Source organism: Aedes albopictus, chromosome 2 (assembly GCF_035046485.1).
Source record: "Aedes albopictus strain Foshan chromosome 2, AalbF5, whole genome shotgun sequence".
Classification (NCBI taxonomy): Eukaryota; Metazoa; Arthropoda; class Insecta; order Diptera; family Culicidae; genus Aedes; species Aedes albopictus.
In genome coordinates this window covers 424,670,275-424,697,249 of record NC_085137.1, presented here as the reverse complement: position 1 = coordinate 424,697,249, position 26,975 = coordinate 424,670,275, and the positions used below count along the sequence as shown (strand labels likewise).

The 26,975-nt window shown below is 42.9% G+C and overlaps 1 protein-coding gene across 4 annotated transcripts in view; it reads left to right on the top strand.

Moving 5' to 3' along the window:
- The window catches only part of LOC109426672 (homeobox protein orthopedia), a 138,952-nt gene that overhangs the window by 13,821 nt on the left and 98,156 nt on the right, over nucleotides 1–26,975 (top strand). The gene's annotated exons all lie outside the window — the stretch shown is intronic.

Here is a 26,975-nt window from a genome sequence, read left to right as displayed (position 1 = left end):
CCAGATCCGATTAATGTGCATCCCTCAGGGCCCGAAGGAAGCCAGAAAAAAGAGACATTAGATATGCGTTGGGTCTTGTGTTGGGTAAACTTGATCTTAAGTACATGAAGCATGTGTATGACTTTTTGAAACAAGCTGAAGTCTTCGTTTGATACCCCAATTCTTTATTACACCAACGAACATAACCTCAAAATGACTGACAATTCTCAGGCCTTTTTGACAAGTGTAATACGAGCATGGAAAGGACGACAACAAGATCGGTAAAGTAGTAGATACTTAGTTGTGTCTCCTTCGTACATGTGTGTGTCAGAATGACCTTAGAATTGTCAATCATTTTGAGGTTAGGTTTGGAGGTGTAATAAAGAATCTTGCTGTTCCGCTTGTCCACCTCGTGTCTCTTCGAAAATCGTTTGTTTGTATCGTTACAGGTTGTCGTTTTTCCACTCTACGTTTGACCAGCACCAATACACCACACCATGCTGCCAAGTGTCAACAAAAAGCCCCCATTATCCTATTCCTTCCTTAACGTGCAACTCAGCTTGGCGTGTTTAAAAAAAAAAACAAAAACGCAGGTTTTCTCGCCCAAATAATATTATTCGGTTTTGAAAAATGCTCAGCATGTTTCTATAGGCCAGTGGACTGATTCGTTTGACTGATTGTTTTTTTGGATATTTTCAGTTAAATATGTATGAATGAGAAAACTGCATTTTTAATTTTTGAGAATGCACCAATTTGTTTTGCTTCTAACATATTAATGTTTCCTCTAACTTCGACCGAACCGCTACTTTTGCAGTTCCCCAAAATTACCATGATCAACCATGATCGAAGTCTGAAATTGAAAAATTGTATTTTTTCCTGAACTTTGGACACCTTTCATCCCCACCCCCGTGGTCTCGCGTGGTTTCAGGCTAGACACCATCCCCTCCCCTCCGCCCGGTGATTCCACAGGCATTCCATCCCAGATTAATACAAGAAATTCTCGCGATTGCTCCCGGAGATGGCATGCTCCTCAGTGTCAGTGCAAGTGTGCGCTACTTTAATATGAAAACGAGCTGCACTGTGAACATTTTCAGTGTGGAATGCCATCCCTGGTTGCTCCACAATCTTGCTTCAGGACTCCTTCTGGAGTTTCTTGTGGGATTCCTAGGGAGTTATTAATGAGATTCTTCTGGGGGATTATTAAGAATTCTATCTAAATCTCTTCTGCGATTCCAAATTTCTTCTGAGATTCCTAAACGGTTCCGTCTGACACCCCTCCAGGAACTCCTGTTGGAGGAAACCAGCAGGAACTTGCTGGAGTATTTTCTCAAAGGAATCCTGTAGGAACTTCATAAGGAATGCCATAATTAAAAAATGCAGGACGATTTTCTCAAAATACTTTCTAATAATTACTTGGGGCATGTTCATTATAAACACCTGAAAGAATTCCAGAAGAACTTCCCGGAGCAATTTTGGTAAGGAGATACCGAAAGGAGCCTCTTGAGCCGACCTACTGATAGTATACGTGGGCGAATCTGACGAATTGATCACGTGTTGTTTTTTGGGGGGGGGGGGGGGAGGGGGGGGTTGGTGGTGGTTGATATCATGATGCTCATCGACTCGGGATCAAAGCATAACTTTATCGACGACAAACCATGGGAAATTATGAAGCTGCAAGATGTTCAAATACGGAACGAACGGTTCGATAATGACAAACGGTTTTTGGCATACGGTCGCGTCCCATTGAAGCTGAATACGGTCTTCGATGCTGATCTAGAGATTAACGATGGAGGAAAGCTACTAAAAACTAGTTCCTCTTTTCACGTTATTGAGAAAGGTCAGCAACCGCTGCTCGGAAAGATTACAGCACAGAAAATTGGAGTGCTACAGGTTGGCTTGCCTAGTCCGCAAAGTGTCCCAATCAACCGAATCGACACGATCAAAGAACCTTTCCCCAAAATGAAAGGAATAACCCTGAGCTTGCCCATCGATAGAACAGTCTCGCCTGTTATTCAATCTCTGCGCCGCTGTCCCATTCTACTTTTACAGCAAGTCGCAAAAACAAAACACACGTTGAGTGTATTGAATCGCTATGGAATCCGAATGAACATTCACAAATACAAGTTCAAACAGTCAGAGATATCGTTCTTGGGACATGAGCTATCGTCAGAAGGAGTAGCGCTAGCTAAGGATAAAGTCAAGTCGATCCAACAGTTCAGAGCACCACAATCCAAGGATGAAAAAAGTTATACCCTAGGCAAAGTGAGGCAAAGTATTGAGATTTCATTATTGATATTATTCCTTTACATGTATTGGAAAAATAATAATAAAGTTTATCCTCACTTTTCCTAGGGTATAACTTTTTTCACAGACGTTGGATCACTTTGCGGTCTTCGACAAAGTTATTTGGCATATAGTCACCTACAATAATACCAAATAGTTTGATTATTGAACGCTTACAGCGACACCTAGCGGCAAAACTCGAAAACTTAAAATTTCTGCATACATTTGGCCAAGTTTTCCCATACAAACTTCAAGCGTTTTGAGCGCCCCCTTAGGCTCAACCGATTTTGCTCAAATTTTGAACGTAGCTTCTGGGAGTCCAAAACAACTGATTTTGGAGGTAAGACTAGGTATTTTTCGAAATTTTTGTTTTTCATTTAAGTGTGGGCCACCTTAATGGCCATGCTCCAGTTAGCCTAGTGGTTAAGGCTATGGATCGCCAATCCGGAGACGGCAGGTTCGATTCCCGTTTCGGTCGGGAAAATTTTCTCGACTCCCTGGGCATAGTGTATCATTGTACTTGCCTCACGATATACAATTTCTTGCAATGGCAGGCAAAGAAAGCCCTTCAATTAATAACTGTGGAAGTACTCAAAGAACACTAAGTTAAAGCGAGGCTGGCCAAGTCCCAGTTGGGCTGCTAATGTTAACTGGTTCTCTTGACTTCTTTGGGCTTTACAAATTTTAAAATTCAAATTTTTATGATCAAAAGTCTACAAGGGGGAGGAAGGGGGGGGTCGGATATGGACAAGTTGCTGAAGATGGGTTCCAATCACCTATTTGACTCATACAATCGCCTTCTCATTCCAATCGGATTATATGTGGCAACTTGGATTTAACGGCTACGCTGTAGCCTGGGACAGAATAAAAATCGCTCTTTTTGGGTACTCCTTTTGGTTTGAATTCTGGTCCCATTTCCACTGTGCGAAATTACAGCTTGATCGGAGATACTTTACTCTGGCGCCCGCCTTTCTAGGTTTAATACAATTTACCAAGGGTAGAATTTCATACAAAAACACAGAACATCACTCAATCACTAATAATAAGTCGATAAATTATTTCTGGTGTAAATTTTACAATAATCTCAAAGCAATCTGGCGCATGTGAAAAAAGTTATTGAATGAAAACCGAATAAAGACTGGACTCGAAAAAAGTGAAACAAACAAAATAATGTATAACTTTTGATTGCGTGCACAAACATAGCTGTTTTTTACCAGGAATAGTACATCATGTATAGCTTATTTATACCATAAACATTTCATAAAAATCGTTTAAATGTTGGCCGAGATATCGTCGAAACAAGAGACTTACCATTTGAGAAGCTTGGGCAAACAAACACTTTAAAAATATTACATTTTTAAACAGTAGAACCAAAAATATTGAACTGATTTCAATTGATTTTTTTCTGTACGTTAAGTATGTATGTACACACTTAATTTTCAATATCGTGTTCGGTGATTTTTTTATGAACAGCTGAATCTTGAGCTGAATAGTGCTAATCAAGGTGGCAATCACGTTCAAATGTGTGCGTGTCTCTTTTGTAGATATAGTTGTGAAACTTGGGGGAAAATATGTACACTCTCACCCTGGTTGTTAGTTTTATCATTATTTAGCTGTTTTACCCAAATCAATTGGATAATATTTGCATATGCAATCTGGATAGCCTTTTAATTGGAGTGCGTTTTTGTGTATGATACGCTAATGTTCGTGTGTTGAAATGTCACTTATCTCTATACAACTATAACGGATTGTTTACCTTCTGCACCAGCTTTTTTTTTACAGTTGATGTACTAAGCCTCAGTAAAATCGATTACCAATACAATCGGAATGGTACTGCTGTTCTAATTTTGTCAAAAAAGTACCGAACAGGCAATTCAGGATTGATTGTGTAGATGTGTCGTGTCAAAAATTTCATTAAACCGTTAATAAGTTATGACTATATATATAGCACTATGTCATAACAAGCAGTTGTGGATTTTTGGTATAGTGAAATTCAAACTGCTCTAACTGGATAAAAAATCAGCTATTTTCATGCACGCAATCAAAAAATATACATTATTTTGTGTGTCTCACTTTTTTCGAGTCCAGTCTTTATAACACACTGGATAGCATTACACAACATAACACATTTTGCTGATAAATTTCAAACCATTACTTGGTATGAATACGAAAGTGAGTTACAATATCCACAAACGCTCGGGAAATAAATTCCCGGCATATTGACACGTTAAGCGCTACCAATTTGCACTCCACCAGGATAAAACTTTGGCGCAATTTATGATAATATGAAAATAGATAGTTTCCATTGTCAAGCCGGTGTGATTCCTATTTCCTACACCACCAAAGCCCACTTTCAAATCGCGCTTGATTTACGACTTCAATCGGCAAAAACTTCTGGTGTTCATAGTTCTATCGCCATTTTTGGGCACATATTGCATAACTATGCGTATAGCCAAAGTCAAACAGCGAAAACAGGCTTGGGGTGAAAGAGAGCCCGGTGTTTAATTTGGCCACCACAACAGGTTTCCCAGACGCTAATAGTTCTCCTTTGAACGCGGCCAATGAAGTTTGTCTTCATTTGCATTTGCAAGCTGGCCGCCGCCGTCACATACGAGCGGTGGAATGTTATTTTGGAGGTAGTAAAATTTGTTTGCCAATTTGGTGCGCAAAATATGGGCAAACAATAAATCCGATTGTTGGTTTGTGAAAAGCGATGTATGACAATTAAAGTGGCCCACACTTATATGAAAAACAAAAATTTCGAAAAATGCCAAGTCTTACCTCTTCAATCAGTTGTTTTGGACTCCCAGAATCTACGTTCAAAATTTGAGCAAAATCGGTTGAGCTTATGGGGGCGCTCAAAACGTTTGAAGTTTGTATGGGAAAACTTGGCCAAATGTATGCAGACATTTTAAGTTTTCGAATTATGCCGCTAGGTGTCGCTGTAAGCGTTCAATAATCAAACCCTTTGGTATTATTGTAGGTGACTATATGCCAAACAACTTTGTCGAAGACCGCGAAGTGATCCAACGTCTGTGAAAAAAGTTATACCCTAGGAAAAGTGAGGATAAACTTTATTATTATTTTTCCAATACATGTAAAGGAATAATATCAATAATGAAATCTCAATACTTTGCCTCACTTTGCCTAGGGTATAACTTTTTTCACAGCCGTCGGATCACTTCGCGGTCTTCGACAAAGTTCTCTGGCATATAGTCACCTACAATAATACCAAAGGGTTTGATTATTGTACGCTTACAGCGCCACCTAGCGGCAAAATCCGAAAACTTAAAATTTCTGCATACATTTGGCCAAGTTTTCCCATACAAACTTCAAGCGTTTTGAGCGCCCCCTTAGACTCAACCGATTTTGCTCAAATTTTGAACGTAGCTTCTGGGAGTCCAAAACAACTGATTTAGGAGGTAAGACTTGGTAAGTTTCCAAATTTTTGTTTTTCATATAAGTGTGGGCCACCCAAATGACAATATATTTATTTTTAAACGGTACATTCGTTTTTATGAATTGATAAGGTTTTCGAAAACTTTAATATTTATAACTTGATATTTCAACAATTGCATTGCTAGATCAACATAGAAAATTTGAAAACTTTATTCCAAATACACACCTAGATAACTGTTTGCTTGCAACGTTTAAGTGTTCGAGGTACAAGCCAAAAAAATAGGCATGTGTAGTTGAACAAACAATCAAAGTAAAAATCAAAGCTACAATATTGACACTCAATATCCGTATGTAGCATTCCTTATGAGTGGTAGCAATCGCACATATAATTCCAAAATATTGATATTGAATATTCAAAATATACACCTTTTGTGTGACTCTCATGTAAGTATCTGGGTTACAACCGGTAGCTCGAATGCATTGCTGCACTTGTCAGATTCCATCAGCTTGTGACCAACCACCCGCTGAACTTCCACACCATCACCACCACCAATTTGGCCCCAAAGCTTAATGCTCCATACTTCATTACCAGGACCGTGTTGTGGTTGATTCATGAAAACATATGAAATCTGTTCATTATTTTCAACCTCAACGACCAGACGCGAAAGCGTTCTTCAGCTCACATGTTTCTCCGCGTTGGATGCCGTTTGCCCCCTACTGTCCTGACCCTCTCCCCCGCCGCCCTCGTGCTAGGACACGGCTGTGTGTAACTCCTCGCGCAGGTGTTAATTTTAACACATGTATACGATTTTGGCTACCGTTTGTGGTGCACTTTTTTCTCCTGCTCCCCCAAGACACGTCAAACAAACGACGTTCAATAAAAACAGAACGACGACGACGTCTTCGAAGACGGCGACGACGACGAGGACGACGATGGACAGACGTGATCGTTTAGTTTGAAACCGTTCCAGACGTGCGGACAGGTTCGTGACAGCGACCAGCACCAGCAGCTTTGATCCGAGTTCTTGTGAAGTCCTACAACCGAGAAGCGATGCGGTCCACGGCCTGGCGGGATCGTGGAACTGATCGCCCGCGAGAATCACTGGTGCGAGCCATTCGGCCGAGCCCGGGCTCGAATAAAATGATCATTATAATGAGGTACAGGCAGGCTGGGTCCGTCCAGCCAAGGCAATCGTCGACGGCGATGGTTTGTTTTCTTAGTTTTTATGATTTTACCATTCATACTTCGATTGACTTCGACTTCGGGGGAGGCTGGAACCATTCAGGTTTTTGACCACCGCCAACGGCCACGGATTTCGATGAGGAAAATTGAGACGAGACCGTCGTATAGAATAGAAGCTTCTTGGAGCGAACGCTGCTGGCTGTGTCGTCGCCGGTCATGCGTGTAAACCACACACCAAGTGAGATTTTTCGGGTTGACTTGATCTGTTCTTCTGTAGAACTTGATCATTTGTCAGAATTGATTTGTAGAGACATTCTTGCGGTGTTATATTTTGAGGTTGATGGGAATCAGAAACTTTCGTTTGAGCAACGTTGGATTTTTGTGGCAGGTTTGAGCCCAATACAACATAGTTTTTACAAAAAAAAAATAGTGTAGCAGAGTTATCATGTGAGAACCAAGAAGGTTCACCCTAATATATTTTATAGCATTCGCTCAGAGCAATATGCTCTCGATTTGTAAAACTGTATATGCAGAGGTTGACGAATAAATTAAACCAGTTGAATTCATGCCACAGAAACGAAAACCTCGTGTTTCAATCGTCCGGTCGGTATCACGGTACTCCCTGGGTCTTACAATTCTGTAGACAGGATCAGTACCATTCGCGCGTAAAGTCTTGAGTAGCGAAATCTGTATGCGTTTTCGCGGTGGCAAATGGGCCAGTTGAATAGGTTCGGAATTTGCCGGTTGTGATGAGTGATCACGATAAGAAGTTGGAAGAGATTTCCAGAAACGTGGCTGAGCAAGTGATAGGTGATACGGACGCGACCGGAGAACATAGTACGGGGGCAAGTGACCTGATTGAAACTTTGTTGGGAGGAGAAAGCTCCAAGGACAGTGCTAGTCGATCAGATCGTCAGAAGTTTGAAAAGTTAAACGCACAGGATCCGCGGTATAAGCGACGCGAAAGTGATAGTACATCCAATACTATGGATAACGACGCGTTTAGGTTGTTAGTCGATGCGTTAAGACAGATGTCTGTGCAAAATGTGCGTCGGTTCGATATACGGGATGTAAAGGACATTTTAGTCCCGTTTGACCCTGATGTGCCCACCACGCCAACTGCAGAACAATGGATCGAGTCTATTGAAAAGGCTGCTGCATTGTACAATGGAGATGATGCGTGGATGCTGCAGTGTGGCATAGTGAATCTGCAGGGGGCCGCCAAGATTTGGTTCACCGGGGCGACTGTTAGGGACTGGGCCGAGTTCAAAGCCAAATTGGTTCAAGACTTTCCTACTTCGGTGGACGTAGTGAGTATTCACCAAGCTATGATGAACCGGAAGAAGCTACCAGGAGAAAGTCTAGAGACCTATTTCTACAGCCATGTAGCGCTGGGAAGAAAAGGAAAGCTACCCGATCAGGCCACGATCAAGTACATAGTTTCGGGTCTCGAAGGTCGTTTTGGGAATATTACGCAGGTGGACACTCTTCCTGAGTTACTGAAACAACTGAAGTGGTTGGCAGAAGTAAATCTACTGAAGCCGACAGACACGTCTCGTGGGTCTACGTCCAAGTCGGTAACGAAAGGAGAAACTGGGACGGGTATCAAGTGCTATCGATGTGGAGGTGTGGGTCATGTAGCCGCGACGTGTAATGAGAAGAAGAGCTACCGACCATCTACAAATGTGGAGTGCTTTCGATGTAGTGAGAAGGGGCATCTCGCGAAAAACTGCTATAAATCCCCAGTGAAGAAGTCGACGCCCAGAGTGATGCAAGAGATTCGGCAAAAAAAGCAATTACGTTAAAACAGTCAAAATTGGGGATCGTTGTGTTGATGCTCTGTACGATTGTGGTTCTGCAGTTACCACCATAAAGAAGGGTTGTTGTGAAATTTTGAGCAACCTTGAAGAATATCACATGGAGCTGATAGGGTTTGGTGGAAATAGAGTGCAAGTGAAGGAACGTAGTTTCGAAAAAATAGAAGTGGACGGACTGCTGATGGAAGTGACATTACTGGTTGTACCGAACAACGTGCAGGCAAATTCAGTGATAATCGGACGAGACATTCTGGATCGAGATGATGTACGATTCATCAAAGAAAAGGGAAGCGTGCGAATTGAGAAAATTCCTGTTGATGAACCTCTTTCAACAGTGCTCTCACAGGAGCCACTGGTGGAGACGAGTAGTAGTAGCTTGCAACCTAACATGTGTAACATTCGGGCATACGAACCAATATCAGCAGAGGAAATCAATGTGGATGGTGGACCCGAAGAACGTGAGATGGTGTTGGAGGTGATAGACCGATACCGACATTGCTTCGCGAAGAACTATAAGGAGATGGGCACTGCTAAACATTGTGAAATGCAAATTGAGTTGGTAGATGAAAATCCAGTGTACATCAAACAATACCCGATGGAGTATTCTCGGGAAAAAGTTGTGGAAGATACCGTTGAAGATCTGTTATCGGCAGGCATCATCCAGTCGTCAAAATCTCCATACAACAGTCCGACCGTGCTAGTGAAGAAAAAGAATGGAGATTGGCGCATGGTCGTAGATTACCGTGCAATCAATGCGAAGATGATTAAAGATAAGTGGCCGATGCCAATCATCGAGGACTGTTTAAATAGATTGGTGGGAGGTCGCTTGTTTGTGGCAATTGACTTGTTCCGCGGATATCACCAAATTCCGTTAACGGTGACCAGCTGTAAATACACTGCGTTTTCCACACCAGTAGGCCACTACGAGTATAAGAAGATGCCATTTGGGCTGTCCAACGGCAGCGCAGTATTCCAGCGGATGATAGATGCAGTAGTTGCACCACTGCGTCGCAAAGGATTTGTTGCATACCTAGATGATGTGACATTTGGAGGAAAAACGTTGAAGGAAGTGATGGAGAAATTCGAGCTGTTCCTGAATGCCTTATCGGACAACGGTTTAACAGTGAATCTTGAGAAGACACAGTTTTTGAAGAAGAAAGTGAATCTGTTGGGCTACGAAATCAGTGAAGGTGAAGTTCGGCCCGGACTTGAGAAAACTTGTGCTATCGAAGAGTTTCCGGTTCCAACAAGTGTGCGAAATGTGAGGGAATTCCTCGGCTTGGCAAACTATTTTAGACGCTTTGTGAAGGAATTCAGCATTTTAGCTGAACCGTTAACACGACTGACTAAGAAGGACGTTGAGTTTCAGTGGGGAAACGATCAGCAGTCGGCATTCGATAAACTAAAAGTGATGTTGGTTAGCCGGCCAGTGTTAGTGATGTACGACCCAGAGAGAGAGATTGAGTTGCATACAGATGCCTGCTCACATGGCTTATCGGGCATACTACTACAGAGTATGGACGATGGTCTGCACCCGATTAGTTACTTTAGTCGGAAAACATCGTTAACTGAGTGCAAGAAATACAGCTACGAGTTGGAAGCCTTAGCTGTAGTGGAGTCCGTTGAACGTTTTCGGAAATATGTGTTAGGTCGACATGTGAAGATTGTGACTGACTGCGAGGCAGTCAAGAAGACTATGACTAAAAAGAATATGTTGCCTGTAGTTGGGAAGTGGTTATTGAAATTGTTGGAATATGATTATGAATTTGAGCATCGTAAGGGAGAGAAAATGAAGCATGCTGACTGTCTGAGCCGAAATCCAGTCGAAGAATTTGTGCAAGAAGAAGCGGAGCCAGCTATGGCTAGTGTTATGCAGATAAACATTGGTGAAGACGAGTGGCTGAAGTTATTACAGCGAGAAGATGAACACTTGTATGGGTTGATGAAAGTGCTGTCTGCCCCCCCGGTCGACAACAGAGGCAGACAACTACACAAGGAGTATATCCTCCAAGAAGAAGGTGTTATGCGACGGTGTACTGATGGACTGAAGTGGGTGGTACCAACTCGTGCGCGATGGAGAATCGCACGTAGCTACCACGACGAACTAGGTCATAAAGGTGTCGATAAGGTGTACGAAGCTATTCGTAGAAATTTTTGGTTTCGCCGAATGAAGAACTATCTGAAGCGGTACATTGATTCGTGTGTGTATTGTGCGTATATGAAGAAGAAAACTGGGAGCAAGGAAGGACTTTTGCATCCAATAGAGAAGGTGCCTGTGCCAATTGATACAGTTCATCTGGACCATTTGGGTCCATTTATTCGATCCACTCTCCGAAATGAACATATAGTGGTATTAGTGGATGGATTTACCAAATACGTCGTATTGAAGGCCGTACGGAATACAAAGACCAAACCAGTTGTACAAATGTTAAGTGATGTGATTGCTACATTCGGAAAACCCAGACGAATCATCACTGATCGAGGAACGGCATATACATCGAAAGAATTTGAAGAGTTCTGTGTGCAGTTGGGTATCACACACATCAAGGTAGCAGTTGGAACTCCTCGTGCTAACGGGCAGGTAGAGCGCGAGAACCGCAACGTTCTACACTCAGTGAGATGTATGGTACGACACGACGACAAAAGTTGGGATATGCAGCTCCGGATGATTCAGTGGGGACTAAATACCATGGTGAACGACACGACTAAGGTATCACCGCACTCGCTACTATTCAGTTACAACCCACGTGATATAATGCAGAATCAGTTGCTCATGATGTACTCAGTGGAAACTCCAACGAGTAACTCAGAAGAACTACATCGAATGGTGCGATCGAGGATTGAGAGAGAGCAACAACGGCAGAAACGGTACTTCGACAAACGACGGCGACCGGCAAGAGATTACCATGAAGGTGATTTAGTGCTGGTAGAAAACGACGTTCAATCTACCGGGTATAGCAAGAAGCTGGAGCCACGTTATAAGGGACCGTTCATCATTCAAAAGGTTGTTGGCAACGATCGTTACTTGATTGCCGATGTCCCAGGAGTTAGGCTTAGCCAGAAGCGAACATCTACGATTTTTGCGGCGGAGAGGATGAAACCCTGGACTGTGAACGCATCTGTGGAGGCGAGTGACGACGAGAATGATGGGGAATGTACGAGTGACTGTAGTAATGATTAATTATCGCCGGGACGGGATAATAGCTGTAGTGTCCGTTGTAGCAGAGTTATCATGTGAGAACCAAGAAGGTTCACCCTAATATATTTTATAGCATTCGCTCAGAGCAATATGCTCTCGATTTGTAAAACTGTATATGCAGAGGTTGACGAATAAATTAAACCAGTTGAATTCATGCCACAGAAACGAAAACCTCGTGTTTCAATCGTCCGGTCGGTATCACGGTACTCCCTGGGTCTTACAATAGCTTTATTGTTTTCTTCTCTTTTTGGCGAGACATTCATTTAACCTTCATCCAGCCAACGTACATTTTCCACCTTCGGAAAAGCACAAAAATGGTCATAACTTTTCTGTTTTTCGATGGATTTTGATGAAATTTTCACAACTTCCCGAAAAACTCTTCTAGTTTTTGATGCCGGGGACATGGGTGCCTGGTCCACATGGTTCCGGAGTTATTCCGGATTGTCTTGGGGTACCAAAATTGGCCACAAACATTGCGCAAAGTATATCTCAAGATCCCGATGAGATAGAAGTATAGTGTCTTGGGCGAATTTGTTCAGCAGGCAAAGAAGTAACTGGCAACGGCGAGCTTGGATCGTGATTCGGCCGCTAGGCGGCGCCAGTGTCAAAAATGTTCAAACCCTCATATCTCAGAAACCTGATAAGATAGAATGATGCTGTCTTCGGCAAAATTCTTCAGCAAGCTCAGAACTATCTGATAGTAAAGTCTTTGGTTTGGGATTTATCCGCTAGGTGGCGCCTTGTGTCTGAAAAATTCAAACACGTATATCTCGATACCCTAATGAGGTACAAGCATGCCGTTTTCAGCAAAGTTGATCAGCAGGCTAAGAACTATCTGACAATGGCGTCTTTGGTTCGCGAATCGTCCGCTAGGTGGCGCCAGGGTAAAAAATGTTCAAACTTCTATATCTCAGAAGCCTGATAAGATAGAATGATGCCGTCTTCAACCAAGTTCTTCAGCAAGCTAAAAACTGTCTGAAAGTTGAGTCTTTGATTTATGATTTATTCGTTAGGTGGCACCGTGTGTATAATATTTAAACACGTGTATTCTGTAAAATTGTTCGGCGTGTTGAGAACTATCCGAGAATGGTGACGCTAGGGGACACTGGCAATCAAAACATTCAAACAATTTTATCTCAAAAATCGGAAAACGTCCAGCAAATTGTTCCGAAAGTTAAGAGGAAGTAAGACGTATCTGGCGTCATTAGTTCTGATATTATTCGATAGGTTCCGTCTAATATTAAGAAAATACTTGTATGAACACCCTAATGAACAAGAAATATTCCATTTCCAGCATAGTTGCTCAGCAAGCTAAGAACCATTTGGCAGGATAGTAGACGGTCGCGTACGGTAGTACAAGAGGCAAAACTCTAACACCGTCTTTGACCCTCTGCAGACAAGTTTTGTCACCCAACAATATTGCTTCTTTTGCTCCGTTTTTTCTTCCGGGCATGTCTCCGGGAATTTCTACGGAAACTCATTCGGGAATTTTTCCAGGAATTTCTCCGGGAATTCCTCCAGGAATTTATCCAAGAATTCCACTGGGAATTCCCCAAGAACTTCCTCCAGCAATTTCTTCTGGAAATCTTTCGGGAATTCCTCTAGGACATCCTCCAGAAGTTCCTCCGGGAAATCCTCTAGGAAATCCTCCAGGGATTCCTCCGGGGATTCCTCCGGAAATTTCCCCAGGATTTCCTCTAGGACTCCCATCAGGACTCGGCAATTTCTGCAGGAATTCTCCGGAGAATTTTTCCAGGAATTCCTCCGGATTTTTTTCCAAGATTTTCTCCGGAAATTTCACTGAGAATTTCCCCAAGATTCCGTCCATGAGTGCCTCCGGGAATTCCTCCACGAACTCCTCCGGGATTTTTTTCAGGAATTCCTCCAGGATGTTATTTAGGAATTTCTCCAAGAATTTCTCTAGGAATTTTTCCAGGAATATATCCGGGAATTTTCTAAGGAAAACTTTCGGTTTTTTTTTTCAAGAAAATTCTCTGAGAAATTCTCCAGGAATCTCTTCCGGAAGTCTTCCGTGATTTTATTTTCTCACAAATCCCTCTGAGAATTTCTCCCAGAATTCCTCCTCATCCTGTAATTCCTCCGGCAATTTCTCCAGGAAATCCTCCAGGAATTCTTTTGGGAATTTCTTCTGCAAATCTTCCCGAAAATCCTCCAGGAATTCCTCCGGGGACTCTTCTGAAATACCTCCGGAAATTTTTAAATGAAATCTTCGGGATTTTCTAAGGAAATCCTCTGGGAAATTCTCAAAGTATTCTACAGAGAATGCCTCTAGGGTTTAGTCCAGGAATTCCTCAGGAAATTTCTCTAGGAATTCCTCCGGTAATTGCTTCAGCAATTCCTCTGGAAAACTCTTCAGGGAATCCTCCTTCCTGGTGGATTCCCCCGACGGAAATTCCTGGACGAATCTCTGGAGGAATCCCCGGGAGAAATCATGGAGAAATATCCAAAAGAATTCCTGGATATAATCCCGGAAATAGTCCTGGAGAAATAACTGAAGGAATCACCTTGGGAATCACCGGAGAAATTGCTGATGGGAGTCATTGAAGAATTCCCGGAAAATTCCTAGAGGGAGTCGTAAAGAAATTCCTAGTGGAATTCCAGGAAAAATTTTGGAAGGATTTCCTGAAGAAATTCCTAGTGGAATTTCTGGAGAAATTCCAGGGAAAATTTCTAGAGACATCCGCGGAAGAATTTCCAGAGAAATTCCCGGCGGAATTCCTGGAGAAAACAGAGAAGGAATTCCTGGAGAAATTCCCAGAGGGATTCCTGGAGAAGTTCTCAGAGCGTTTTCTGAGAAAAAAGTCACGGAAGACTTCCTGGAGAAATTCTCAGTGGATTTTTTTCTTTTTTTTTTGAAAAAAAAACGGAAGTTTTCCTGAAGAAATTCCCGAAGGAATTTCTGGGGGAATTCCCGCATGAATTTCTGGGGGAATTCCCGCAGGAATTCCTGGAAGAATTTTAGGAGGATTTCCCGGACAATTGCTTGAAGAAATTTCCGAAGCAATTCCCGGAAACATTCGCGGAGATATTCCTAGAGGAACTCCTAGAAAAATTCTCGGAGTGCTTCATCTCAGTGCCTCACCTCTTTCCGCTCTACCGTTATCGGTACGAGCTCTTTGCATCCTCCTCCTAGCTCTTAGGCAGGGTGCTCTGAGCTCTGCGATTTCTGGACACCACCAGTAAACCGGTTTCCGTCCATTTCTGTGTAGCGCACAGCATCGCTGCATCGTACGCGCGGCTTAGAGATCCGACTAGATCTTCACTGGACAGATCGTCGGTGTTAACCTCCATAAGCAGTCTTTCGACAAATGACGCCTTATCGAAGCGCGAGGTCAGCCATCCTCGATGGCTGTCGGTGACCTTCGGCTGAGTCCTCCTTCTACCATGTTCCACCCTATATCGTACACTGTGCGTGTACCCATCGTCGACCCTCCAGTCTGAGCTATAGCTATAGTTCAAAAAAATCGATCCAAACTGTTGAACACTAATCAAGCTCGACCGACGACGGACGGTTTGTTTACGTTGACGCCATGTTGAACTGACAAACAATCAGCTTTACACGTATCTCATGTAAAGTTGTCGGTTCGAAGATGTAAACGTAAAAAGCATCCGCTGCAATTTTAGTTTTAAGCTGCCGGATTGACTAAACAAACGTTGAATATTTAGGGTGATGTCAAAGCATGATCATGTCAATGACATACGGTGTAAATTTAAGTTAACATACCGTTTACATGATTGGAGTCTACATTGTATTTTTATTTACGTTACGATTAATATTCAGATTTTTTTGCTGTGTATTAAAACAATTGCCGTAATCGTACACAGTTCGAAAAATTCATGTACATTTACATGAAATATCATGCACATAATTGGAGCGTGGTATTTGCTGTATTTTTACATGACATATTAATATTGATTTCCCTTTCGTACAGGCGTCATGTAAATTTCATTTTCCTCGATAAATTTTACAACCTACATGTAGTGGTAACGAAGTGACTTCGGTTTCATCATTCTTCCAAAACAAAACAACTAAAATTCGCATTGGAAAACCATATTTATTCAGAAATATATGATTATTGTATAGAATATTTATAGAACACTGATTATAAAAGTACAGTTTGTTTGAAAGGAAATGTTGGATTTGTATTTTAAACACTTATTTTGCAACGCGTTCCAGGGTTCCTAAATCCATGTTTTTTCCAGCAAAGGCCTGCCACATTTAGTCGTCGAATTGCAATAAATCCACATTGCAATCGTAGAAATACTCAGAGGAAATCATACAGACACGGAACATTTTCTTGATAAAATTGAAAAGCCTTCTATTTGCTGCCGCTGCTGCTCCCGCCGTTGCCCAAATTACAATTTCTTGCATACACCTCCGATTTTGGCTGAAATAGAATTTATGCAATGTGGTAATTATCATTCTATCAATTATGAAGCAAAATCTTACCAAGAAATCTAGTTTAGTTCAAAAAATCGATCCAAACTGTTGAACACTAATCAAGCTCGACCGACGACCGACGGTTTGTTTACGTTGACGCCATGTTGAACTGACAAACAATCAGCTTTACACGTATCTCATGTAAAGTTGTCGGTTCGAAGATGTAAACGTAAAAAGCATCCGCTGCAATTTTAGTTTTAAGCTGCCGGATTGACTAAACAAACGTTGAATATTTAGGGTGATGTCAAAGCATGATCATGTCAATGACATACGGTGTAAATTTAAGTTAACATACCGTTTACATGATTGGAGTCTACATTGTATTTTTATTTACGTTACGATTAATATTCAGATTTTTTTGCTGTGTATTAAAACAATTGCCGTATCAATTTTGCCCATCATCGATGATGCCTCCCGGATCGCCCGTTATACGTATTGTGGCGCATGAATTCCCGCCAGTGGGCTGTGTGGAGAACATCCTCCCCCACTTGTCGCCTTAGCTTCCGCTTGGGCATCACCAGATCCTTCTACGTCCAGCACAGCTAACTTAGTACATGGCCTCTTCAAGATCCCTGCTGAGGTCTTCACTTCTACTCGACACGCCACTCCGTCTTTTCCCGGAACCGTGCTGATTACTCGTCTTCGCAACCATCGATTCCGGATATTCTCATCCACCACTAGTACCAAGTCTCCGATGTTGATAGGTTGTACATCCTGGAACCATTTGTGTCCGTCGTAGAATCATCGGCAGATATTCCACAACCCAACGACGCCAGATCTTGTCCAGGGTGTGCTTCACCAGGTTCCAACTACTCCTCAATGCCTTGCCTTCGTCCGTGGGAAATTTCTCCTGTTCCCGAACGTCGTTCGAACTGAGCAACAGGAATTGGTTTGGCGTTAAATATTCCTGGTCGGCTGTCTCCAAAGGTTTGAACGTCAGTGGCCTTGAGCTCACCATGCTTTCCGCTTCCGTTAGCACCCTTGCGAATGATTCGTCATCCAATTTCCGCACGACCGGAATGGACCCAAGTCCCGCTTTTACGGCTCGAACTATTCTCTCCCAGCAACCCCCCATGTGAGGCACGGCTGGAGGATTGAACTTCCACTGAGTCTGGGCATTTGTGAAGGTACTGCCCAGCTCAGTGTTTCATCCTGTAATTCCCGGCTAGCCCCCACGAAGTTTGTCCCGTTGTCGGAGTATATTTCCTGAGGGGAACCGCGTCGCGCGATGAACCGTCGAATCGCTTTCTTGCAGTCATCGGAGGTCAAATTGGCAACTACCTCCAGGTCCAGGTGATCGACTCTAATGGTAAGGCAAGTGGAAAGGCAAACCCACCGCCTAACCGTGCTTCGTTCGACCTTCACTAAATACGGACCAAAGAGGTCCTCGCCCACATAGGTGAACGGGCGTACAAACGGTTCCATCGAATCGCCGGAAGTGGTCCCATCATAGGTGCGACTAGTGTTGCTTTATACACACGACACCACATGCAGCGTTTCCTGATCTGACGCACCTCCACCCATGAAACGTGGAAGTTTTGTCGCACCTCGTTAACTACGGTCTCGTGACCGTATTTACGATGATAGAGATCCAGCAGCAACTCCGTAATACGATGCTTCCTTGGCAGGATAATTGGAAATTTCGTATCGGCAAATACTTGTGCATCTGCTGCTCTACTCTCCACTCGAAGTATTCCGTGTTCGTCTACGAAAGGCGAAAGCTTTACAAGTCGAAGTCCGCTTGATGCAGGTAATTGCTTCCTTGATGAATTCTGGTTCCGCTTCAAAATTGCCACTTCTTCAGGAAACGCTTCGGATTGTGCCATCCACCACAAGAAGTTTTCCGCCATCTATAGTTCCTTACTGGTTACACCAATCGTACCAGCTGACTCCATCCTTGAGGTACGCAGATTGTTAATGAAGTAGTAAATGTAGGCCGTGCTATTCCGTAACCGTTCAAATTTCGAAAACCTTGCCGCGTCGTCCTCGGTCCTCGGAGTGGTGCAACCTTCGTTTTCGACGAAACAAGCGCAACCCTGATCTGTCCTCGATCCACGATGCGGAAATATGCAATCGCTGCGTAAGCCTGGACGCTTGCGTTCACGAACACATGCAGCTCGAGATTGTTGTAGCTGCTCGGACCGTATCCTGAAAAGTAGCACCGAGGTATACGTAACCCGGTCATGCTTTTCAGAACAGTAAACCATTCCATCCAGTGTGTAGCGATCTCTCCTGGAATGTTGCTCTCTCAGTCCGTCTTTGTTCGCAAGACTTTTTTGGATTAAGATGACAAAGGACGCCACCAAACCCAGAGTATCGTAGAGGCTCATAACTAGACGCAGCATTTCTCTTTTCGTTGATATTGCGTCGCCGTCCAGCAAGATTCGCACCTTCTCGCAAAACTGCAACGGAAATACAAATTCGTCCTTCTCTTGTATCCACGCCATTCTCAACATTCACTCGAATCCAACATCCTTCTGCGGTAGCATGGCTTTCGACGGCTTCACATTCGCTTCATCCAGTCTCTCCAATACTTCAATACGCTCCTGTCGCTAGACATCCAATTGCGGATATGGAAACCGGTACGCTTGTGAACTTGGATCATCTCCTTTGCAATGCTTCCTCAGCCGTATCGAAGATGTCCATGTAGTTATCCATGTAATGTTGTTTTTTCACTGGCTCTGCTCGCCGGGAAAATTCTTCATCTTGTTCGGTCGCGTTTAAGTTTTTAACGTACTGCGAATGGGCTTGAGAGCAGGCAGCTCCAAATATCGCTACATCAGACACCATGGTAGTCATCGGAAGTTCTGGGGAATCTCGGTACGGGAACAGCAAGGCACTGCGGTCCTGCGCTCGAACTAGCATCTGTAGAAACATTTCCTTGACATCTGCTAATGCGAATGAATAATAACGATGTCAGAAGATCCGGGCCCTTAAGCAGCAAGGTGTTTAAAGATACCCCGTCGAACTTCGCCGCTGCGTTCCAGCGGACCTCGAACTTTTCCTGGCGTCTTTTCATTAACGACGACTCCAATCGACATATACCAAGTACGCCGCAGATCAAATCCTTCGATTTCTTCCGCCGTCGCTTCATGTGTGTACCGCTTGGCTGTGAAGTCTGCTATTTGCTGTCGCACACTGAGCGTGGTTCAAAAAATCATTTTTGCTCCACACCGCTTATTCGATTCGTAATCAGATTCTAAGCCTTCTCCCAAAAATTGAGCTGATTTGGTTGAAAATTGAGAGTGCACAAGCTCGTCAAAGTTTGTATGGGAATTACTATGGGAAAAGGACGTTTTTCATTCAATTGACCGTAGCATTTCCCCAAGTGCCCTAGAGTGTTAGTTGACCCTTGGTTCTCCTAGGTTACTCTATCAGCTACAACTTTGCCGAAGACCACATTTAAATCAGACTCCTCATTAATTAGTTATCGATTTTCATACAACTGCAGAAACTTTAACAGTGATCGTTCAGCTTCCCAGCAGGCAACATTGCTGCACATGGCGCCAAAGATAGCACACATAAAACATGGCTACTATGTTTCATGGCAAATTGCAGTGATGCCCATCGAATAGTGTAGTCATCATGATCAAAGATTTTCACTCTGGATAAAAATCGATAACTAATTAATGAGGCGTCCGATTTGAATGTGGTCTTCGGCAAAGTTGTAGCTGATAAAGTAGGCTAGGAGTACCAAGGATCAACTAACACTCTAGGGCACTTGGGGGAAATGATACGGACAATTGAATGAAAAACGTCCTTTTCCCATAGTAATTCCCATACAAAATTTGACGAGCTTGTGCACTCTCAATTTTCAACCAAATCAGCTCAATTTTTGGGAGAAGGCTTAGAATCTGGTTACGAATCGAATAAGCGGTGTGGAGCAAAAACGATTTTTTGAACCACGCTAATATACATACAGTTCGGGGTTTCGAGATAAACGCTTCTCGAGGCACTTGAAACGTCGTTCCGCCATCGGTGGACTCTTCGGAAACTCGATATGGTCATGCTTCAAAAGTAATCCTATCTCGAACTGCCCAGTACTGGTACGGCACGTAGTTTCATCCAGGATTTTGTAGGCTCGTTTTCTTCGACTCCTTTCACCTCTGGCACGACGGCAACTCCCAGACTCCTGACTTCGAAAAAGCGCCGAACGTACTCGTAAAGGTCAACGGTACTCGGCTCTGCGTATATGTGGAGCTGCATTTGTATCGTGACCGCTTGTGACCTCCGAAGACTACCGCATACCGCCCATCCCATCCTAGTTGTTGTTGCAATCAGCTCGTTTAATCCCCCTTCCCGCAACTTCAATGTAGCTAGCAGATGACAATCGCTCTGTCCTATCAGGATTCCTGGTACTACGGACCTGAAGCTTTTTGCCGGGAGTTTGTCGAGATGTGCGAATCGTGTTGCCAGCTCTGCGTAGTCCGTGGTCTGTTGCGGTAAGCCGAGGTTATCGACAGTATACACTTCCGAAAGCCTGTAGCGTTTGCTTCCACCGGTCTTGGATATCTCCATCGTTACGACTTCTGCTCCGGTGATAGTTTTGTTAACGCCTCCGGTACATTCGATTCGTAGCGTCTCCACCTTTCCTTGGACACCAAGAGTTTCTGCGATCGACCGCTCCACGAGTGTTACCGACGATCCGACGTCCAGGAACGCGAATGTGTCGAACTGTCCATTTTGATCGAACAGGGTAACTGGAAGTATGCGGAGGAGCGTTGATGACGATGAACGGTTACGACCGCGCTATTAGTTTTCGCCGCTGCTGGTGGATCGAAGTGGATGTCGTTTGGGACAGCTGTTAATCCCACAAATTCCCCCTTTGCACGGTCAGTTTGCGTGCTAAGTGAGACAGCGACCACAAAGTTTGTTCACCTCCACCGCCTTTCCATTTGCCATCTAAGTCCAACGCTTTGAAAAGCGCACAGTTATCGATATGGTGGTTGTTGACGTTGCAAATCGCAAAATTTTTGCCACCGATCGTGCCGGAAACTCCATCTTCTGCTTATTCCTCTGCTTCTTTCGGTTGCGGTCCTCGGCTCCTCTTCTCGACCATTCGTTTTCGGTTGTTCCGTTGAAACGTGCGTGTTGACGAACGATGTCTCTTTCGCACGAATGAATTAACTACATCGGCTGTTTTCCAAGCTGTTTTCCTACTCTCCACATCGACCAATGTGGCGCTAGCTTCTATGCGCGAAAAATCGCTAAAAGTAAATCGCAAAAATATTGTATGGCGAATACCATCTAAAGGTAAATTCTGCAAAGTGGAACACATTATTCCAAAAAATATTTGGTAGTGGTTGTGCACAATGGTGACCATTATTAAGCCTACCAAATATTTTTTCGGGAAAAGCTTTGTATTTCAAGTATTTCAAGTTTAGATGCATTTCGCCATACAAAATTAAATTGATTTACTTCTGCTGATCAACTGTGGCTGCGCGCAAAGCGGGTAGTCCATTCGTCGGTCTTTGACGCTCTGCGAAACGGCTGTCAACTGTGACCGAAGATATTTTCGCCATGTATGCACTAAACACGTTCAAATCCACCTCTGAATCCTGTTCTTGATGAAGCGCTTAGTTGATTTCACTGTTGCTGGTAGTTTGTCCACCAGCTCTTGGAGTAAAATCGGATTGGCAAGATGCCTTTCCAATCCAACCGCTTTCAGGTGACCAAACTAACTTTTTCGCAAAACCTGTCACAAACTGTGTAGGTCAAAAGCGTAGGCGATAAAACAGTGCCGTTATAGCATAAAACGCGAGCCAAAAAAGCTAGCAAAAAAGCCTCCCACGATAAATACAGTAGCTCGCAAAAATTTCGCGACACAGGCACCGAAACGGGCGCCATCTTGAAACCATATACCTAGACTGGCATTACTATACACGTACAACAGAGCATTACCTCTAATCCTTGAAAAAGGTAAAATATATTTCCGAAACCGTCGGATGTAGAGACAATATCGTTCTCACTGCTCTATTAGACTGCAAAGGCCGAGAATATTGCAATATTATCGATTTCTTCTCATTGATCTTCTCTTTGTGTAATTACAGAATGTGTATTGAGTTTTCCAAAGATATTTTTGCCTTTCTCGTACACTAAGTGTACTGGAAAGGCTATATGTTCACTCCAAAAATGACTTTTTGATAGAAGGCCCGGAGGGTCAAATCACATATACCAATCGACTCAGCTCGACGAATTGAGGTGATGTCTGTGTGTGTGTATGTGTGTGTGTATGTGTGTGTGTGTGTGTGTCTGTATGTGTGTGTACAAAAAAACTCACATCACTTTTTGGCAGTAAACCTGATCCGATTTCAATGACCGACGGTTCATTCGACGCGGAATCTGGTCCCATTGTTTCCTATTGAAAATGGTTCGGATCGGTTCAGCCGTTCCGGAGATATGGCCATTTAGGTGTTCCGGAACGGTACCCCAGGAAGGGACCAGATATGAAAATGCATCAAACCTATGCATGCGACACATCAAACCACGGCATTTTCGATAACCTGATGAGCGGTAAGCAGAAAAATAGTCTAAGACCATATCTGAACCGGTAGTGTTCCGGAACCGGTTCTAGTCGTCCCGCTGGAAGTGGCCAAATATACAATTGAACCAAACCCATGCATGCGGCACATCAAAGCACGGCATTTTCGATGACCTGATGGATAATGAGCAGGAAAATCATCTCAGACCATATCTGAACCGGTAATGTTCCGGAACCGGTTCTAGTCGTCCCGCTGGAAGTGGCCAAATATACAAGTGAACCAAACCCATGCATCCGACACATCAAACCACGGCATTTTCGATAACCTGATGAGCGGTAAGCAGGAAAATAGTCTCGGTAGTGTTCCGAAACCGGTTCTAGGCGTCCCGCTGGAAGTGGCCAAATATACAATTGAACCAAACTCATGCATGCGGCACATCAAACCACCGCATTTTCGAGGACCTGATGGATAATGAGCAGGAAAATCATCTCAGACCATATCTGAACCGGTAGTGTTCCGGAACCGGTTCTAGGCGTCCCGCTGGAAGTGTCAAATAATACGAATGAACCAAACCCATACATGCGACACATCAAACCACGGCATTTTCGATGATCTGAACCAGTAGTGTTCCGGAACCCGTTCCGGGGTTCCCGCCGAAGTGGTTAAATCTGAAAGACTAACAAACCCGTACATGCGTCACATCAAATAGCGGCTTTTTAGATTAACTAATGAACGGCCAGCAAGTGTTTCGGAATCGGTTTTGAGTGGCCGGAAAAGGCCAAATGTAAAAGTAAACCAAATCCAGGCATGAGACACATCAAATCGTGGCTTTTGCGATAACCTGATGAACAGTTAGCTAGAAAATAGCCTTACGTCACACTGAAGACAACTGGTAGTGTTCCGGAATTGGTTCCGAGAGTCCCGTCGAAATTGTCAAACACTGCATGTGACACCTTCAATTTGCAGCGTTTTTGGTTAACCGATGAGCAGTTAACAAAACAATAATGCTAGACCATGTTTGGTTCAGCCGGTAGTTACCCGGAATCAGATCCGGGTAGTAAAATGTAAAATTTAGTCAAACCCATGGATGCGGTACATCAAATCACGACCAGTCTTGTAAACATTCGACACTTTTTACTACCTTCATTTCGTTGCCGCAGTCGGGTGTCAGTCGGCTTTGTTACATTCGTGCGCTATCGTTACCTCTTAGCTACACACAACACGAGCAGTAGAACGAAGATCAATAAACATAAGAAAGGGTCAAATCAATGTCATCTGACACGATGACATGTGTCTAATTCTAGCTTTACGCATAGATTTTCAGGCAATTCCGATTATGAATGTTAATATTAGTTTATTATTGCATGTTGAATTGAATACGACACATAGATGGGCAACATTGATCTTATTATGGAAGAAGACAGGAATAACAAAAGCGGAACCGTCTCCCGAAGCCGCTATAGTGGTGAAGTGCATTCGTTTGACATTTTTATTTCGAACAGTAGTTTGATTGCTTGTGTTGCGAATGTCGGAGACAAAGGAGGCCGAATATCGACGAAAAGGTTCAAATGACTGTGATCTCTAACAAGACTGATCACGACTTATCGACAACCTGATGGTCAGGCCACATTAGATTCCCGGTAGTGTTGCGGGTTCAGCTGTGGCTTCGAAAGTGGTTAGAAGTAAAAGTGAAGCATTCATGCGATATATCAAATTGCGGTGATTAGGTAAAGGTGAATAAATAGCAATAAAATATTCTCAGACCATAAAAGGGACAACCGGTAGTGTCATGGTCCATGACTCATGGAATCAGATCCGGCTATCCCACCGGAAATTACCAAATATAAAAATGAACCAAACCCATACATACGACACATCAGATCGCAGATTTTTTGGTAATCTAATGAACGGTTAGCAAGAAAATAGCCTTAGATCACATTAGAGACTAGCTGTTGTGTAGCAGAACCAACGTTCATGTGAAAAATTAAACCGTGGCTTTGTTTAATGGCCTGATAAACATTAGGTGTGAACAACAGTGACGAATAGGTCTAAGCTCTCATATATGAGAACAAAATATAGACAAAACTAAAGCGATCTCATCAAATCGTACCATTTCAGATTCCTAAGGTGTAAATTTATAGCAGGATGGGTCAACGTTGAATGGAAAAATAAGAATTTGATCGCGTCAACAGAAGATGTTGGCTGTTTTAGGGAATTTTGAGCTCTAAAACTATGTAAAATGAGAGTATTTGGTATGGGAAATATGTTCGGTGTCCACCAGAGTATCCAAGATAGCGGTCCAATGTCCAAGATAATGGCCCAGTATTCAAGTTAGTGCCTATTTTATAGGATTTTCAATTCTTGCATTATGGGCATATTTTGTATGAAAATATGTCCAGAATTCAAAATTTGTAATCAGAAAACCCAAGCTGTGCGCTGTTTCACAAGGTCTGCAATATGACTATAGTTTGAATGGGGAAGAATGCCGGTCTTCGTCCAAAACTGGTAACCAGAAAATCATAAACGACATGCCAAAATTCAATACGGCGACTATTTTATGTAATTTTAGGTGCAGAGTCCAAAAATGAATATCAGAACATCCAAGATGGTGTCTCAATGTTAAAGATGGCGGTTAGTTTAGTTGGGGTAGATATCCGGAGTAAAAAAATGATGACCGGAAAATTCAAAGTGACGTTTCAAAATTTTGCGGCTTCATGACACTTGTTTGGTTTGAGTTTTGTATCGTTGTCTTATATTTTCTGAATATTGGATGTTATGCTAATATAAAATGTATCCATAATGAGTAGATTTAGCAAGCAGTTTTCATTTTGTATTTATGTCAATGTCATCAACATGTCGCTCGAATTTTGTTGAAAGGATATTTTAAAGCACGAGAAAGGCACCATCACCGCTAGGTGGATTAATTAGGGTTTTTTATTAAAATCTTTAAGGAATGGATACTTATACCAAAACACTTTAACTCCCTTCAACACATATACATGATTTACTCAAATACACTTACACAATCTGAATCTTGTCGCATCATTCGCTTATAGTGATTCCCAAATCACCCAATTCCAAATATCCAACTCCTTGACACCTATGGGAGTGTCGGTGAGTCGCTGACCTCTTGTAAAGTAGGTGTCATATCATCACATCCTTTCCAATCCTCGTAACGGAGAAGATGGGTGTGGCCGGCAATGAAAGTTCTCATGTCTTTCTTACTTCAACCTCTGATTAGATAGCTGTTCCTTCCCAAACAGCATCCCATAAGCAATTAGAATAGAAGTATTAAAGTTTTAACATGACAACTTTCAGTATGCAATCTACGAATTACTCCGTTACCACACAACGCAACGCAACGCAACGCAAAATCTATAAGGAATGGATACATCTTGCTATAGAAACAGGGAGAATAATGATTTAGTTTGTTTTGATCAAGTTATAAACAAAAGAAAGAATCGATGAAGAGAAATCTATCAAGTCAGTTAAGTACAAATGAAAAATCATTGTAGAATTGATCAACTTTTTCAGAGCAAACCATGTTTTGAAAAGAACTGGCAAGTTTCATTCGAATCATGAACCATCAAGTCTGGTCGATCGGTGATTTGGGGTGGAAACCGTCTAGTATTGCGGAGATTCCACCTGTTTAGACTCCTGCGCGAAAATTAGTTGCGTGGATTTTTCTTGCGTGGGCCCACAGATATAAAACCAGGCCACGTCCTGGTGAATGTTTTACGCTGTGTTGTTAGGTACACGGTGATAGTTTTGCATTGTAAACAAACATTTATAACGCACCTACGCTGAAAATGAGTCTAATTATTTATTTGCGTCGGAATCTATAAATCTTCACAACGAGCAATAATATAAGGTTTTTTTTTTAACTTTTGGCGCCCCTGTTTCAACCGTTGCGTTGGATTGCTAGGTGTGAAAAACGATTCCACCTGAGAACACTTTTCCAGACCAGAACTCAATCGAAACTGAGGAGAATGAGATGGCGACATGGCCGTTCGGAATGGCCCCCTTTATTCAGTTTGTCCCTCCATCCAAACACAATTCCAGCTCCATCAGGACGGAATGGACCGGCGGGAGGAATGGCCAAGGGTTTAAAACGAAACCGTTGAAAGCGGTGATAATGTTTAATTTAATTTTATTAAAACCTATTTTATGC